The 1,800-nt window shown below is 36.2% G+C and overlaps 1 long non-coding RNA gene across 2 annotated transcripts in view; it reads left to right on the forward strand.

Moving 5' to 3' along the window:
- LOC111399429 overlaps nucleotides 1-1,791 on the forward strand; it is an 8,151-nt gene extending 6,360 nt beyond the window's left edge. For both annotated transcript variants that reach the window (XR_002703651.1, XR_002703652.1), the window contains one exon: nucleotides 1,087-1,791. This is a non-coding gene — a long non-coding RNA (uncharacterized LOC111399429). The remainder of the gene's footprint in view (nucleotides 1-1,086) is intronic.
- The last annotated feature ends 9 nt before the right edge of the window (nucleotides 1,792-1,800 follow it).

The raw sequence follows: 1,800 nt of genomic DNA on the forward strand, positions 1-1,800 counted from the left end.
AAAAAAAAAAAAAAAAAAAAAAGGTTCCGTACATGAATGTATATTGTGTGGATAGCCTAGATCACTAAGATGAAGATTAGGTGAAAATCTTGAGTTGAGGGCCAGTTTTAGAAGATGAATGTCTAGAAAAACCAAAGGGGGGCATACAAATTGATTTGAGTATAGATAATAATTCTCTCAAATCCTTTATGACTCAAGCAAATAAGCTTGTAAGAATATTTTGAAATCTGGTGCCCTAAAGCCAACTGGTTTAGGAGTCACCGACCTAAAGCTGGCTACCGGGGTCATATTGAAAGCAAAAAGGGGAGGAATAAGTTAAAAGTCATCTGATTGAGCCTTTATAACCCGAGTGAATAAGCCTGCAAGTGTTTAAAACCTGATTTCCTAAGGCCAATTGGTTTGGGAGTCACCGACCTAAAGCTCGTTACAAGGGTTATATAGAAAGCAAATGAGAAGATGACAAAAAAAAAATCATCAAAGAATAAGAGAGCAAAAACACAACATAACACGAAGAAAGCCCTTGGACATTTGGTTTATAAAACTACACTTTTGATGCAAGGCAAGTAACTTAATTTAGTCTTAGGGGTTGAAGCAATCAAAATGGAGAACTTCTACTTGTTGACATGTGACTTTGTAATAGTGAAATCTTTCCAAGCTAAAAAGGGCAAGGAAACTCTTAACTTTAGAACACACTTCAGGATAATTAAGTGAAAAGACTAAGTTTGGGGGGTGTGTATCTCTCGAGCGAAGAAAGGATATATTTGATCACTACGGGTTGGGATTCGCCCAATCATGAGCCTGATATGCTGGCATGAGTTCACACACACACGTTGAGTTTTGCATCTAACAGGTAATGGTTGATTTTATTCCTGTGTTAATTACTGAATTCCAATCCTGAAACACGGCATATTGTCAAGCCATATTTTGTTTAGAGTTAAGTCACTATCATGTTTGAGGACAAACGAGAGTTCAAGTTTGGAGTGTTTGATAAGTGCATTTTTACACTCTTATTTGACCACAAAACATGATTAATTGTTAATAAATGTGTGTGAATATGACTTAGTTTTATAAAATTTTGTTTTGTAGGATTTCATTGATGAATATGACATAACTTAAGAGAAAAGACACAAAAAAGGGGCCAAAATGGAAGAAAACAAAAGTTTAGGGATCAAGTTGCACAAACCCAAAAGATGACCGAAAGGAGAATCGAGAAATTGAACGAGCCAAGTACCAATTGGGAGCAATAATGGAGTGATGGAGCAAGAAGAATGAAGAAAAGAGGGCAAAATGGAAGAAGAACGAGATTGAGGACCAAAACACATCAATTGAAAGGTTGGCTCTACCATGGGGTCGCATGGTAGAAAAGGGCTTGCGGTCGCACAAGAGCACACAGGAAATTTAAAAGCCAAAACTTGGTAAACCATGCAGTTGCATGGTTATGACTGAAGCGCGATTTTTCGAGTTTACTTATACGAACAAAACTCTTATGGAAACCTAATTGTGACACGATATAAAAACCCAAAACCATCCATAACAAAGGGGGAGCCACATTATACACTATTTTTGAGGATTTGAAGAGCAAGAACACGGCAGAAACGAAGGGATTCATTCCAAGATTCAAGATTTCAACTCAAGAATTAATTGGGTGATGTTCTTCTGTGATTTTAATTGTTGTTCTTTTCTTCCATTCATGTGTAGTTAAATTTTCATGTGTTAGGAGATCGATTAACCATGTAATGTAATCTTTGGATTTCTAGCTTTACATAATTGACATTTGAACACATTATTGAATTTGTTGAA

Source organism: Olea europaea, chromosome 9 (genome assembly GCF_002742605.1).
Source record: "Olea europaea var. sylvestris chromosome 9, O_europaea_v1, whole genome shotgun sequence".
Taxonomy (NCBI): Eukaryota; Viridiplantae; Streptophyta; class Magnoliopsida; order Lamiales; family Oleaceae; genus Olea; species Olea europaea.